Consider the following 16,056-nt stretch of genomic DNA (forward strand, 5'->3'; position numbering starts at 1 on the left):
ATTTAGCGAATGCACATAATTGTTATGTTTGTTAAAAATAAGATGATGAAATCTAAGATGAAAGATTAAGATGGGGGGGGAAATCCATGCAAATAGGACGATGCACATAAGTGAATACAGAAGCAGGTATATGATTCGTTTCCCAAGCCTGTCCTCCTACCAGGGAAAAAGCAGCAGCAACTTCCTGTTTCTAAGCAAATGCCTTCAAATACAAGCTCTTTTACCAATGAAGGGAACTAAATGTAAAAACAGGAAAATTCTTTAAATTTAGGCCATATGGCCAAGCCTCTGAAACACAGAAGCAAAAATCTGGTTGCGGGTGTGGGGGGGAGGTGATAAATGCAAAAGGCAGAGAAGAGAAAGCACAGGTGAAAATAAGCAGTGCTGAGAGCTGCTCTGTGTGAAAAGCAGAAAAGCAGGGTGGAGTGTTTGACCACCAATTTAGAAAACCTCGCTAATCCCAAACAGTTGTGAGATGCTCCCTTTTTGCTTTCTAGCTCTATCAAGGACCTGGGCTGGCCAATCACTGAAATAATATTTTTGAGATGGGATTTTTTTTTAAATAAGCAAATGGTCTCCCATATCCTGTGCCTTGTTTTTAACCCCCATGCCTCACCCCCATGATCACATTGCTTTGATGACAACAGCATAAACTGCAAATCCCTCACCTCCCATGCACTCCATTTTCTCAGTATCTGGCATTGCGATATTAAATAACTATAAAACTAGAAAGCCAAAATAACTAAATCACCTGGCAGCCAATTTCTGAGAGTTAAACCACAAACCCGGAAAATGGTGGAGTGTGTTGAAATAATGTAAAGGAAACCCATAAATTCAAACTTTATGTTCTGTAAAGAACAAATATGAAAAAGGCATCAAAATAATGAAAGATTGTTTATGTATTCTGGCATGAAATGGGAATGTGTTATGAGAGAGCGAGCAGTGGTGGAGACAGATCGACGAAGCTGACAGTGTGGTATTCATCCTGCACGGTGGAGCAGACGTCCCGCTAGTGGCAGCAGACAGCGCAATAAATCAAGGGCTCTCGAAGCTGTACCTACAGCTTATTACATCCAAGATGACAAATAAATAATAATCCCTGTCAGAGCGGCCCTTTGCTCAAGGATTGAGCCTGAAACCTTTGGCTCATCACTCCTCATCTTAAGTGAAAACACTAGAATGAGGGAATTGGAGGCCACGGTTTGCTAAGCTCATGAAACACAAAACAAGTGGGACCCGGGAACTAGGACTGAACAAGAAAGGTCAAGACAGAAGGAAGGATAAACATTTAAATAATCCTGACAGAGAGGGGGCAAAATGGGAATGAATGTGGGTTAACATGTCCTAATCGTCAGTGAGGAGAAAAAAGCCCGACCCCAATTCCTTGTCCCCAGCCCTAACGGGGAGAAATACCAGGCTTGGGTTTAAATGTAGTACTAGCAGGCAAAGGGGGAGGGTCATAGAGACCCAAACCCCAGTGGCCACCTCTCTCCCAGCCCCTCACCACCCTATCCACCACCTTCCTGCCTTATTTAAGACCCAAGCAAGTGGTGGAAAACCATCATCCCTATGTAGTAACTCCAGCTCTCTCACAGCCCCCAAGGAGAGGAGACAGTGTCAACCAGGGCCAAGGCAAGAGGAAGGCTGAGTCACAGAGCGATTCCTGTGTTCCCCTGCTTGGCGGCATGGTAACCTCCTCTCGTGTGCATCTCTCATGGATTCTTCAATATAGGGATGAGAGAGAACCCTACTTCTAAATCTGCCTGGCATTCATGGGTATTATGACCTTCAAATTGTCCCTTAACCTTGAACATCCCCATTTTCCTTTTGTTCCTGACTGCTCAGGTGGAGGGTTTCTCTAAGGGCCCTGAACAGTTCTTCTGGAGCATCATTCTGTCTGGGTGGGCTGTACACTTACAGTGGTTTCCAAATTGGCTTTCTGAGCAAGGCTATCTCTTCTCCCTGTCTGACACATCTCCAGTTCCTTCACTGCCTTCAAGAAAGCACAGGGGGAGACAGTAAAATCTGATAGGGCCCAAGGGGTTTGGACCCCAGCTCCCCTAGAGGTCCCCACACACACAAACCCCATCCTAACAACCTCTGAATATCCTGCCAGCTGCCTTTCAGCCAGCACACTACAAATCCCCACCACCACCCCTGGCATTAAAGCAAAACAATATTTTGTGATGTGAGAGACTTGCATCAAGATGGGTCTGCCAAAAGGCACAGGAATCACTACAAAGGCCTAAGTCCCAGTGGTTAAAATAAGAGTTTTTGATATTAAAAGGGGAAATGGCCACCATTTTATGCTTGTCTCAGAGTACAGTGAGGTTCCCACCACTGCTTCACCTTCCCACACTTCTTTAGACAAAGGGTGCACGGTGGAGTGGAGCAAGCACCTGCTTCAGTCAGATGGACCTGAGTTCAAATTCTGACTTCCTAGAAGTTGGATGACCTTAGGCAGGTCACTTAACGTGGCTGAGTTTCAGTTTCCTCATCTGGAAAAGAAAAGTAGTGCTAGTGATTCCCAATCCATACGATTCTTTTGAGATTAAATGAGATCTCGTGCTTGAGAGTTCCTAACATATTCTGGGTGCCCAACAGATGCCAGTCCCCATTTGAGTTTGCTTTTTCCTTATTTTCTATCACCTTCTAAAGCAGAATGTTAAGTGAATGGTATTATGCACATGACTTGAGTTCCTCATGAGCCTTCAAATTATCCAAAATTCTCAAAGAGATACAAGCTTCTTATGAAAATCACTTGAGCCTGGAGCAAATACATAGCCCAGAACTTAGAAGAAACATACCTAAGACTTTTAAGAGGTTTTGGGCTATAAGTGGGTAACTGATATAGTACAACGGGGTCTCCTCAGCCCAATAATTCTATACCTGGGACTCTATCCCTAAAGAAATATTCCAAAATATGGAAAGTTCACATGAAGACATACATCACACTGTTATTATGGCAAAAAATATGGGAGCAAACTAAATAGCCCATAGTTGGGTTTAAAAATATGTTTTAAATTATTTTTTAAAATATGAACGCTTGTTTAATGGAATAGTAGGCAGTCTTCAAAAAATGATGACTATAAAGACAAGCAACATGGCAAAATGCATATGATCTAATGTAACATGAAAAAAGCAGGACACGAAATGGACACTTGGCTCTCATTTTAACTATGCAGCAACATGCCTTTGGAAAAAGACAAAGAATATACACAAGTAATAATAGTTGTCCTAGTGTTGTAGAATTATAGATAATTGTTTTCATTCTTTTTTAATTCAAACTTTCTAGGATTGTTTCACAACACTTTTTTAATTTAAAACAGAATTTTAAACCAATGTTACCGCAATAAAAAAAAAAAGACAACTGATGCAAAATTTAAAAAAATAATAAAAAAAATAATAAAACAATTTTAAAAATTCTAAAGTAAAGAAGTTAAACGAATTAAAAATTGGAAATCTGGGAGCAAAACCTACAGCCACCAAGAATTTTTAGGCTCCCACTGCTTCCTATCATCCAAGATTCCACTGTGGGGACCTCCCGTGAGATGGTGGGCAAAAGATGGAATAAAGTCTGTTTTGAAATGTTCCTCTCCTCGACCACTCCCCTCCTCCTTTTCTAGTCATCCCCCACACGCCACCACCTATCCTGACAGCCAGAACTTGACCATCACCCATGCATGCTTCCAGTCTTGCTGCTGACATCACTCAGCCCCTCCCCCAGTATTCCTAGGTAACTCACTTCTACTGAGAAAACTCCAGGCTTCAATGTTTGAGGGTTTGGAGTCCCTCCTGTAGCCCCTTATAAGATCTTGCTTGCTACCACCAATTTAATGTTCCAAAGAACCATTTCAAAAGCAAGCTGTTGAGGACAGCTGGAGATTGGGCAAGGAAACGAGATGAAAAAATAGAGAAAAGGATGTCCTATAACTATCCCAAGCCCTCAGTCCCTTTCCTCACTCAGCGTAAGACTTCCAATCCTGGGATCTCTCTCCTTTCTGTATCTTACTCCCCGAACTTAGAAGACAAACTCGCAAGTTGAAGAGTAATACCTCAACTTTGTTCATAAACATTCCAACTCAAATAACTTGCTGATACTTTGTAGATTGGGGTTTTGTTACTAGAAGACAACTGGAGACTCCGTCCTTTTGTTAAAAGAAGGAAAAGAGAAAATAACATTGGGTGTCTTGTTCTGTGCGAAGTGCTTGCATTGATACTTTAACTCATTCAGCAACAACAAATTCATGAGACGATTAGACTTTCTCCAGCCCTCAATAGTTCTCCTTCTATCATCTAGGTAAAGACATTCTCTTTAGGATTCATATCTATGCAGTTTTCTTACAGAAACCCTTTAGTTGCCACGGTTTGAATTTAAGGTCTTAATTTATTCTCCGTGTATTTCCTGTCCTCTCTCCTCTCTCATTGCTCCCTTAAAGGCACAACCAGCCCAGTAAATCAGTTCAGTTTACAGATGGGAAAACTGAAGCCCAGAAAGGTAAGGAACTTGCCCATGACACGGAGTTCCTCTTGGGGCTGGCAGTGGCACTCAGTCCTGCTCGTCTTTCCACTGCACATGCTGCTTCCGATTACTAGTTTCCAGACAGCAGAAAAGAAAAGGTAACACCTTCCCAATATCTTGTAGAAAAGTATGAAAAATGGTCCCATATGGCCCACAAGAGACCAAGACTCTCTCACTACCCCTGAAAAAGAACTAGCTCCCTAAATTGGGGCTCATCCCAAGGTCAACAGATGGTCATCAGGAACCTTTGGGGGATGGGGGAGGGCAGTACTGCACCATGACAGATTCTTAAAGCATGCCACTGTCCAAGATTAATTTTTAAAACATCATTTGAGATATGTTGGGACTCAAGGGCTTAAAATGGGTTAACTTAACAAAAGGTCTGAGTCAGAAATAATAATGCAATCATTTAATACGATAATATCATTGTTTAAAGGTCTTTTTTTAAATATAAACATGGAATTCTGCTAATACATATTACATACATTTGCAACAGTACAAGAAAGCTGAAAGGTGGTTATTGTTGAATTGAAAAAGTCCCAGAATCCTACTAAGAAAATAATGTGAGACAATAATGCATATTTCAGGTACACACTATAACTGACTTAAATTATTATGGATGTACTTCATACCTAATTACCTTTCTAAAATATGTCAGGGTATTTTGTCAAACTCTACAGAGTCTGCTGTACCTCTACTAAATACTGCTCTGAAATGCAAACCCTTTGCTAATGTTTTTATTTGAATAACTTATTACCCAATATAGCAAGCATCAACACATTTTATAGAACCAGAACTTGGCTCTCTGAAATTCCTCCTACCCTAATGCCAGTCACTGTTGGGAGCATTTAGTTATAAATTGTCTTTCAATAAAAGTAAAAGCTCCCAAAACAACAAAATGAAAAGACACAGCAGCTTAAATCAAGGGAAGTCAATTTCCACATGCCGATCCTAAATATTTCATGGCCCTATTTTATTCTGACATTTGTAGATGACTAAAGTGTTACAAAGGAAATAAAATGCTGATTAAAGAGTTCACTGTCATAAAGGTTACTGAATTGTAAATGGCCCTTTCCATCTTCCTGTTAATAGGTACCCAGCTGTAAACATCATGAAGGATGTGACGGGAGGGCGGCTTCCCTCCTTTAGGAGCTGGATATACATTAATCACTGAATCACCAAGCCATGCTTAATTGCAAGCTGTATATCACACAAATCCATGGTAAGTAGAAGGAAACTCATTATTGCTGCTTCATAACTACTGGGTACTTCTCATTTTAACCTCCTCACACCTGGGACACTTTGTTGCTGTACAACAGGAATGCAGAAAAGGTATTACACCACTAATTACAGCCCACACTGGCACCTCCATCTCAGCTGCCTGGAACAGAAAACAGAACTCTCTCAGATCTGCAGCCGTCCTGGGCTTCGGCTTCATTGCCACTAAGTGAGTTTTTATATGTCGTCGCCCCCACCCCCACTCCGCTGTCCCCTCCTCCCCTGTTCTTTTTCTGGGGACAACATGTTGAAATCCATTACTCCTTGAGAGTTTACAGAACTGTTTAATGATAAAGAAAAAAAAACCTTCAGTATATTTTGCTTTGACAAAATTATTGATTTAAATCCCATACAATAGCACAATACTATTTAAAGGTCAACCCAAGAAAAATGAGTTTACACCCGAACCGAGCAGAGCTTATCTGTCATGAAAGTGTAATGATGTGTTTATTCCCTCACTAGGGTGTATATATTTTTCAGGAAGATGTAACAGTCTACTTGCAGGTGAAATCTGCTCTTAAATGAGAATTTCAGGAGATATTTACATTTCAGATGGTGGGGCTGATATCTGAAGCCCTGAGACCCATTTCTGTACTTAATAATCAGTTGACTATTTATTTTCATCCCCTAAAAATTATTCTTCTCACTCCCAGGTCAAAAGTGAGGCATATACTTGAAAACTATAACCACAGCTCATACGAGAATCTAAGAAGCTCAACGCTGCAAACAGAATGCAAAGGTTACCACAACAACTGCCTTTCTTACATGTTTGTTTCTCTTTTACATTTCAAAAATATGGCAAATAAAATGTTCAAAGTTCATTATTTCTAGAAATGTTTGTCATTAATGAATCTACACTTTTGTCCTGCTTTTTCTTTTCAAAGGGCCAACTGATGTATGATCTACCCCATGATCACCACCATCATGCTTCCCCAGCTGGCCTCTAAAGATACTCAGACCTGGGCCTCACTGGGATGGGTGAAGGGAATAAGTGGATGCTCTGTATCCAGGTCACAGCCCCTCCAGCCCTGGCCCCACTGCCTCTGTTGAGCTCAGTTCAACCAGCATTTTTTTGGTGTCAGGTACTATGCTAGTTGTGGAGGTACAAAATAACAGAGTACCTTCTCTTTCGAAAAGCTCCATTCCTTCATGTGGCAAATATGAACTGAGAACCTATCATGTGCCTGGCACTATGCAGTGACTTCTCAGAGATGATGCTCTTACAGGGCCAACAAACACTGAACATATAATTAGAAGTGAAATAACTATCCCAAAAGTGGGTGTTCAGGAGGCTAGGGGAGCAGATAGCAAGAGAAACCAAACTAGTCAACAGGGTTCAAGGAAGGCCTTCCTTAGGAAGTGACATTAAAGCTAAGACTTGAAGGATGCAAAAGTATTAGCTAGGTGAAGACTGGAGTGGGCAAGTAAAGGCATGAGAAAGGGCCCAGAGACAAGACAGAGTCTTCTGCAGAAAACAGAGTAGCATGTGATTTGACTAAAGGTAGGAGGAAGGAGAAGGAGAAAATACTGCAAATGATGGTAAGAGTTCTGAACCTAAGGGGACCACTGGCAGATTTTAAATCTGAGAGTAACAGTACCTGGTACAGTATGGAAAATCGGTCGGACATAAGCAAGGGTTATTGTTGGAATTCCCCTCCTAGGAAGCTATTAGGGCAGTGGGAGAAATGACAATGGGGGTCAATGCCAGGGTTCCAATGAACAGCAAAGAAACCCCCTAGTCCATCACCAACAGTGCACAAGAAGTACATTTCCAGGAACTGGCCTTTATTCTTGTATTTTAAAGACTGAGCTGACTAGGCTCATGATTCAGCAAGTATGGTCTGCTCCCCTTTTCACAGCTGCAGTTTGGCTGGTCTAGGGATTACAGAAGCCCTGAAATTCTTATTACCTCCCTTCAGCACCCACCAGCCCACTGGCTATTTTCCTGTCATTATTAGCTCTATCAAAAGATGAGCTGGAAGAGACATCACTTCCAAATTCAGGTAGTTTATTACTAACACTTGGAATGAAAACTACTTTTGTGTCTTTGGTTAGAAAGAAGAGAGAAGCTATTGGCTAAAACTAGGTCTGAGGGTTGTTGAAATTTAATTTATCTAGACATCTCCCTGTTCTCCACTATCATGGATGTTAGCACCTTGGATGTCTAAAAATCAGTTTAGTGTATGAATTTTATTTCTCTTCCAACACTCCTTATGGGGAAGAGGAATTGGTGTTCATGAATCTTCTATCGTTCTGTTGTTGGCAGATCCTCATTGCCTCTCACATTCAAGCAAAAGCCTAAAGCTACCTGCCTTGTTGGGTGAACCGTAGGAAAGCTAAGCACAGTCTCACAGCCCACCCCACCATAATTGCCTCCAAATCCCCTCCCCAACACCACCACCATCACCAGCCAAGACAGTCACACCCAGAGCAAGAACCTTCTACCTTCCCAGGTAGTCCTTGGTATTGCACTTCCTACTCCTTCCCACCCCATCCCAGTGCTGAGGAGACAAGTCAACCCTACATGTTTACCACTAAATCTCACTTGTATTCATCATGAAATTGTGAAACACGCATACTTCTTCATAAGATGGCTGCAAAATGGGAAGATCACCTGCTTTGGAATCAGACACGCCTGGGTCAAAACTGAGCCCTACCCCCTCAACCCTCCACCATCAACCACGCTTCCCTAGGCCTACTGCTTAAAACTAGGATCCTCCATTTCTTCATTATCTATCCATACCTCTATTCAATAAATAGTTACTGTATGCCTACTACGTTTCAAGAGTTTTCACATTTATCTAATTTAATCATAGCAATAATCCTTAGAGCAAGTTCTCCAAATTTTTTTGATCGTGCACCCTAACATGTTAATTTATTTATAACCTATACACACTTATCATCATACCAATGTATTCATAAAATATATACATAATTGACACTTTAAGGATAGAAAAGAAAATATAAAAATTTTAAATGCAATTCTATTCATTAATGATGTCAAATCCTCTTTAAGCTCACCAAAAAAATACATATTATATTTTATAATATATATTAGTAACATTTTCATTACAGAGATGTTATATATTTATACCTCATTTTTTTTTAAATATTGGCTTAACACTGTAAAAAGTCAACTTAGAAGTTTAGTTCTAATTTCAGTTTATTTTAACACTCGATTTTAATAAATGAATCATGGTGTAAAAAGTTACTTACATAAACGTATTAGTTTCCTGTGGTTACTGTAACAAATCACCACAAACTTAGTGGCATTTAAAAAAAAAAAATTTATTCTATCACAGTTCTGGGAGCCAGAAGTACCACTGGGCTGAAATCAAGGTGTTAGCAGGGCCACACTCCCTCCAGAGGCTCTAGGGGAGAATCTGTTCCTTACCTCTTCAAGGTTACTGGCATTCCTTGGCTTGTGACCACATCACTCCAATCTCTGCCTCTCTGGTCACCATTGCCTTTTCAAACTTCTGTTTTATATCTCCCTCTGCTTCTCTCTTAGAAAGACACCTGTGATTACATACAGGGCCCACCCAGATAATCCAGGATAATCTCCTCACCTCAAAATCCTTAATCTAATCACATCTGCAAAGATCCTTTTTCCATATAAGGTAACATTCACAGGTTCCAGGGATTAGGACCTGATACTTTTGAGGAGCCATTATTCAGTCACAGTACATATGGGAGAAACTGATCACTGGTTGAGTTTATCAAGTCATAAAACTCTTTTTCAATCTCATTAACAAGTCATGCTCAGACTGTTGTTTAAATTCAGTGGGTCACTTTCCACACTCCTTGATGTCAATTATCCAAAATGTGTGGTAATTTTATATTTTTCACAAATGAATTCAAAACCCACTAAAATTCCTTCTTGGGAAGACTTTGAAAATGGTTAGAAAATTCCTTTTGCAAATTTTTTAAGCATGCAGAGATGAGAATTTTTATAGATGATATACCTAGACAGTTTTTAGCAGTGAGCTCACATGATGGAAACCTTTCCAAACATCTGTTTTCAAAATGTTCTCTCCATAGCATGAGTTTCTTTCAGAAAACATTTTCTCAATGGCATTTTTGGCCAAACATATCTGTTAGGATTTATACTTGGTAGGCATTAGGAATGAAAAAATTAAGAAATCTTGAATTTTTCTAAAAGAAAAATGGGAAACTCATATTGATGATTAAAAAAACTCAAGTTCTTTCTCATGACATAATCAAGGAATTTGTCAGAACTAAAGGGTTTTTTAAATTCGATTCCCAATTCATAACCAAGTATAATTTGAGGATTTTTTAAAAATAAAATTAACCACATCACTGACATCCTACAACCAGAGACCGATAAAATTTGCAAAATGCTGAAGACAAAAAAGACGGGAAGACGTCACTGTGAACTGCTCCTCAAGAACTCCCAGGTGGCCTCTATAATAGCCCCCCCACACCCCGCTGTGTGCAGCACATGCTCATGTGGTAGACATCTGCACCAAGTGAGGGCGCCAGTTCAGTCTGAATATTTAATATTGATCCAGCTCATTCCTTTCTCATTTTCAGATTATAAAAATTGGAAATAGAATTTTAACACTGTCCTCCAGCATGTCAATGGTTCTTACGATATATTCCCTGGGCACAAGCTCCTCTCTCTAAGAACTATTGCCTCTAAGTTAAGGGTGAGTGCTCTTATTAAACTGATTGGGAAAACAAAGCTGAGAAAGGCTAAGGGAGTCACTTAACACAGCACAGGGAGTAGGTGTCAGAGCCAGGGTTTGAATCCAGTCTTCTGATCCCCTCTCTGGATTGCATTCCACTGCTCTGTAACTCTTCCCCTCACTGATGGAGTGGGAAAGGTGAGGAAGGCAGCCCAGCAGAGTGGTTCAAACACCAGTTCTGAGGCCAGACTGCCAGGATTTGAATCTTGGTTCCATCACATCCCAGCTATGTGACCTTAGATATACTAGACTCTACACCTCAGTTTTCTCATTTTCCAAATGGGGCTAATGTATCTATTCCAGAAGGTGATGGAAAGGATGAACTGAATTAATTCATGTAAAGCATGAGACAGCAACAAACACACAGTAAGCAAAAGCAAGCACTTAGATGTGAGCCATGCAACAGTACTTACTTTGTAAGGCTGTTCTATGGAGCAAATGAGAAATACATACATATACATAGACAGATATATATGTGTGTGTATATATTACACACAATATACAGAGAGAGAGAATGGGTGCATTCACACACATGCACCTGGCATATAATGGGTACCTAAGGAAGGTCAGCTTTTCTTGAGCTTTTGTTTTTAATTTTGAATGGAATATGAGTGTCACACAAAAGTCATAAAGCTGATAAGGGTCCTCTATATGGGGAAGAAGGCACCTTTCTGATGCCACACAGGCATACTACCCACGGCTTTGTATCCCACAGACATTAGCCTCTTAAGAATCCAATGCCAAAATCCCAGGCTTTGAGTTATAACAATGGCCTGCTGATAAATGCTTATGTCCATAATTCTGACCAAAAGAAAACAAATATTACTCTTCTAACAGAAAGGCCTAACCTGGGTCTATAGTGAAAATCATTTGGAAAGTATAACTCTTATCTGTTAACAATGACAAATACTATAAGGTTTTCTGTCTCTGTCTAAAAACCTTGAGTCTACTCACCTACCCCCAACGTCTGAAGCAGAAACTCGAACTAGTGAAAAAAAAGGTAAACCAGTAGAATTGTCAACCAAAATTTTGTCTTCTGACTTTGCTGCATCACAACAAAACAGAACAACAGGCCACTGTCCAGATCAAATCACTATTTCCCTCACCTTCTCAGAGTAGGGAGTGTATAGATATTATGTACAAATAAATAATAAACATTTCATTCTATGTAGTTCCTCCTGGTCTCACATCCTTGTAGGACTCTGCTGAACACTCCATCATTGTCTCAATACCACCCTAGACACTCTGTGTCATATTTATAGAATTTGATACAAGCATTCAAATTCTAGCACTTGAAATAAAAATCAAGTGAATCTGTAGCTTCGTAACCAAATACTATCTGCTGGAAAATGATATGATGGTGCCGAAGGAAGTCCAGAAGGAGGAAGCCAAGAAGCTAAGCAGACCCAGAGCACCTGGACAAAGTAAAAGCTGTCAAATGGAGGACTGAAGTCAATGGAGAAGCAGTTAGCACTTGCACCATCAACACACACAGGTTTAATAGCAGTTTGCACAAGACATTCAAGGCTCCCAAGATTCCAGGTGAGAGAGACTAAACAAAGAAATTCCATTGGATTCAAGTCGAAAAACATGGGTTTGCATGCCTATGTTGCTCCTCTCCAATGCTATAACTTGGGGAAAGTTATTTCTGCTCTCTGGACCTCTATTTCCTCCTCTGTAAAAGTAAGAGAGTTGAACCAGCTCATCTTTTTTAGAGATTCTCAGCTCAATTATTCTAGACCTCTTCAGTCATCACCAATCTGTGTACTACTAAAGCTAATAACACTTTTCTTTAGTTCTGAGGTACACTTTTCTTTAGTTCTGAGGTTTTTAATAACTATCTGTGTGTATAACCAATCAATAGTATTAGAGCTATTCACCAGATACGTCTAGTTCTACCCTCTTTGGGTCACAAGGTAAGAACGGGGCCTTGTGATTAGTCCTGTCAATGAGCTGTGCTACATTTACTTGTTAATGCAAGACCCTTCAGACCTTTGGCTTCTCTTTGGCTCAATGTCCAGCAGTGTTCAAGATGTCAACTTCTCTGCCATCTTGAGTCCCTGTGTGACTAAAAAGATCAGAGTCCCTCTGCCAACCCACAATGTGCGTGAAGCATAGCGAGAAATAAATCTGCATTGTTATACACCTTTGAGATTCTAGAGTTATTTGTTACTGCAGCATGACTTAGACCTAACTGATACAACAGGCAGTCTCAAATTAAAATTATTATTGTTATTATTTACCCTCTATTATTACTGTCACTACTACCTATAATAAACAATCTTATGTTTTCATAATTGTATTTTTCAAGATAAAGTAGGTACTATATACCTGGAGCTAATGACTCACTTTTCAATGTATATATCCATTGCTCTACCAACTTCTCAAGCAGTCTCCTGCAAAGAATAATACCATCTCCAGGAAGAATGAAGAATGTGAGAACACACCAAACATACTTCAGCTGCATTCAGTTTCAAGAATAACTTTCTAATGCAGCAGACTCTTAAGGAAAAAAAAAAAAGGTCAGGCCATAGAGGAACACGACAGAATGTTTTTTACAAACAAACTGCTGATTATAGGTAATGCAACATTACAGGCTAGGGCAGAGAGATTTTGCCCATGGAAAGGAATTAAAAAGGAGACACCACCTTCTACCTGGGCTCTGAATGTGAACGGCAAAAGACTTCAGGTCAGTTAACAAGGTTACTGAAGAGAAGGGGAAAAAGGTACAGCTATAAAGGATGAGTTGATGAGGTCTTCTCGGAAGGGAAAGGGGAAAAGGAAGAACAAAAAGATAGGAGCTTAAAGATTAAATTTAAAAAGCTCTGGGGCAGCAGAAATGCAGAAGCATATAAATGTATATGAGATTAAAGAAGCAAAAAAGCTGGATGGTTAAAAAATCTATAAGTTTCAAAAAGCACAATAAAAGGGTAAAATAAAAGCAATTGTACTTTAATCATTTGATAGATAATTTGCTATCTGAAGCTTTTGGGGAAAAGGTATGAAGAAAGTAACTTGAATAGAATTGATTGTTAAGAAAACTATTCATGATACTTATTTTTTTAACCAAGAATCAAACCCATGTAGGATATTTCTTGCTTTAAAAAAAAAGCAAGACACACTCCCTGTCTTGTTTGTTAATCGTGGAACTGCTGTTTGATGGAGAAATGGTCAACGTGACCTTGATTCTCATCTACTCAGGAGCCACTCCTCAGGTACCAGATGTACAGGCATGACTCACAACAGGCAAATGGTAGGGCAAACTCACACCCAGTGTGGAGATACTGTGGCTCCCACTGATGGAAGGATGTGCCGATGAATTAGCAGTCAGACTGTGACTGTCATTGGTAATAAGTTCTTATCATGTCAAGGAATTTACATGCAGATCAATGCGAGCAATGTGCACTTGCTTATCCCCACCATAAATCACTATCGATTGGCACAGCAATTCCTCGCTATAATTAGGAGCTATAGACAGAGTTGCAATATTATCTTAAATACTGTGTCACTACTCTCCCTATACGGCTGGCATCCACAAAACTCCCACACTGCTGCTCTTGCTATCCCCGACACTGCTTCTGTTGTTATTGGGAGTGAGAAGTGGGGGAGATAAGTGAATAAAATGTCCCTGCATGCAACGTCTACCTGAGAAATTTCCCATACCCTATTAGATATTAAAAAAATGGGAATTCCTCCATATCCATATTGAATTCCTGTGTGCAAATGCGCAGGTTGGTAACATGCTGCTCTTAATCTGATTTATGCACCAATTTATTTTATACATTAGGCACACTGTATGCAGGCTGACTGATGCATAAAAATTTCATGCAAAAAAGGACTCACTCCCATACAACTGCCTTTCAGTTATTATTACCTCTTGTGGTTCGCATCCTACGGAGGGTAGGACAAATGACTCCATATACCAAATCATTTTGCCCACTATACAAACATTTTGATCTGTTTCTATTTCCCCTCAGCCCCAGCTCCAAAAAGCTAAAAGCACTGTATCTTAACTTTCTGAAATCCTTTAATGCTACAAAACACCCACTTATACAGAGAACTTCTCTCCATGTTCACTGTGTAACTGTGTATTATAAACACACAAATGTGTACAACTGAGGCAAACAAATGGAGACAGACAAACACAGACCCACAACACACCTGGGTATTTTTGGTTAACTTTTTTTTTGGGGGGGTACATATTTTTTTTTCTACATATCATAACCACTATGCAGTTTTCATTTCTTTTCTCAGAGTATTATTAACAGCAAAAATTCAAATAAACAAAAAAGCTTTTGGAGTAGGGTTTTTAGTTAGGGAAAAACCAGCTAGAAAAAGCATCTTTCTGTATTTTTCTTTTATTAGAAGTCTCCTTTCATCCAAGAAATATGGGGCCTGAAATAAATTGTACCATCCTGCTTTTTTTTATTCAAATCCTTGCCAGAGCTAGGCAGTATGCTAATGAAAACAGGTTGATAAATGACTCCCTGATATTTTCCAGACATTTTTCTCTCAGAAGTGCTCTAAACTGATGTAGCTCAAAGAGAATAAGGCGCATTAAGTCATTATATCAATTTTTGTTACCCAGATACTTCAGTCCCAGTTAAGCGCTGACAGCCAATATAAAACAAGGCAAGGGCATCATACGACTCCATCGATCAAATCTTGTCGTAGATAGATTGCCTATTACACAAATAGAACTAGCGGATTCAGTTTGTAGTTTTATGCTCTCCAATTAAAGGATAACAGGGTACTTTCCCATAAATCTGCTAATTGCAACTGAATTAATTTAACAAATTTCTCCAAGCACAGAGGAAAAAGCGATTGGTTAAGCTAATGTAAACTAGCACAGGTTGTCACAAAGAGGCTCCCATAACATCCTTTTGCTATACCTTGATTGGGCAAGGTGTCACAAGTATTTAGCTACATTGTGGTTCTCTGGCAACAGACAGCTGACAAGCATAAAACATTGCACAAATAGGAGATAATTTATCTGTGGTACTTTTCTCTCTCCCTCACTCCCCACTCTCCCCCACTGGAAGGGTGAAATAACTCCCTCTTTGCATCTAATTAATGTTTCTCTCCCTGCGAAGCTGTTTTTCTAAATCAGAATTACACCAGCCAAAGCACTATATTACAGAAAGGGGTCCCTCCGCGCCACTCAGCCAACAGTAGGAGTGATGGGCAAAAACTAGAACAGCTGCCTCTTGCATTTCAGAGGAGGAAGGAGGGCCATGCTCCTGAGTAGGGCAGGGAGAATACAATGCAGGGCACCCACTCTCACAAGTCCACAAACACAGGTAACCACAGCTTAGGTGCCAGAGTCAGAGCAGATGATCCCAAGCCATAAAATAACGCGTTGTAGGAGAATTCCTCAGCTGCCATGCTCAGCGTTATGGAGGTGGAGTTGTGATGACTGCACAAGCACAGCAGAACTCCAGCAACGCTCCTCTGCCTCTCCCTTCTCCCCTCTCCCCTGTGCTTCCATCATGCCTCAGCCAGGGATTCAGGTGTGCTCACAACACCCGTAAAGGCCTCAGGCAGCTA

At 40.1% G+C, this 16,056-nt stretch overlaps 1 protein-coding gene and 1 long non-coding RNA gene across 2 annotated transcripts in view; one reads left to right on the top strand and one right to left on the bottom strand.

Moving 5' to 3' along the window:
* The window catches only part of LRMDA (leucine rich melanocyte differentiation associated), a 1,038,159-nt gene that overhangs the window by 793,411 nt on the left and 228,692 nt on the right, over positions 1-16,056 (bottom strand). The window lies entirely within an intron of this gene.
* On the top strand, positions 5,848-6,621 carry LOC147916809 (uncharacterized). Its single transcript, XR_015552566.1, has 2 exons — positions 5,848-5,969; positions 6,454-6,621. It is a non-coding gene; the product is annotated as an uncharacterized LOC147916809 (long non-coding RNA).

The sequence above is a fragment of the Ceratotherium simum genome, chromosome 6 (genome assembly GCF_057802395.1).
Source record: "Ceratotherium simum simum isolate JZ-2026a chromosome 6, ASM5780239v1, whole genome shotgun sequence".
NCBI classification, from domain to species: Eukaryota; Metazoa; Chordata; class Mammalia; order Perissodactyla; family Rhinocerotidae; genus Ceratotherium; species Ceratotherium simum.